We start from the raw sequence: 923 nt of genomic DNA, 5'->3' as shown, positions 1-923 counted from the left end.
TGTCAATGTATGATTGTAGCCATTTCTGTATTACCTTTAGCAAAACTTTACTCGCATGGGATATCAAAGAGATTGTCTGATGATTTACTGTATTCTGTTGGGTCACCGGTCTTTGGAATGGGCACAAATAAGGATCTCTTCCAATCAGTCGGCCAGATAGTTGTCTTCCAAATTTCTTGGCAGAGATGAGTGAGTATCTCCTGTGCCCACCTTACTTTCTTGAAAGATTTCAATTTTTATTCCATCAATTCCTGGTGCCTTGTTTTTTGCCGATTCCTGCAGTGCACCTTGGACTTCTTCCTTCAGCAATGCCCAAATTGTTCATATTATGGTAGGGTGCAGTTGTGTACAATCGGAATTCTACATTCTTAGACCATGAAGAAAACCTAAATTAAAAGAATATAATGTATAACAAAAAACAACAAAAGCTGATCAATGCATCTTGATTGCATAATTGGTGAATTTCAAATGGAAGAAGTTTGTAGAATTCTCTAGTTAATCAGTTTTGGTGGTTGGCATGCAAATTTGAATTGTTGTATTAACTGTTAAGGCTATAGATACTATTCTGTCAGAAAGCATGTATTCAAGGATAGATCTTGAAATGGTCTTTTTGGCGATGAATGGGATACCATTCCTGTTTATTATTCTGGCATAGTAAACCACGTGACTGTAAACCACAAGGCCCTCTGTAGCAGAGCCCTATCAACATTTTTACCCTGATCTTTCCCGGGACTCTGAATCTGCTCACAGGACTATACAGCTAACCTGTATTAATCACCTTTTGTAAACAAGGACACGTTTCTGCTTCTACCTGAAACTACTACTCATTTGTCCACAGAGGTTCCATAGACTAGGTCATTATGCAAGCAAAGAGGATGACCACATTAATCACAAAGCGTAGTGATTACATCATTACATTACTG

This window comes from Chrysochloris asiatica, unplaced genomic scaffold (genome assembly GCF_000296735.1).
Source record: "Chrysochloris asiatica unplaced genomic scaffold, ChrAsi1.0 scaffold00029, whole genome shotgun sequence".
Taxonomy (NCBI): Eukaryota; Metazoa; Chordata; class Mammalia; order Afrosoricida; family Chrysochloridae; genus Chrysochloris; species Chrysochloris asiatica.
This window is presented reverse-complemented; position numbering follows the sequence as displayed.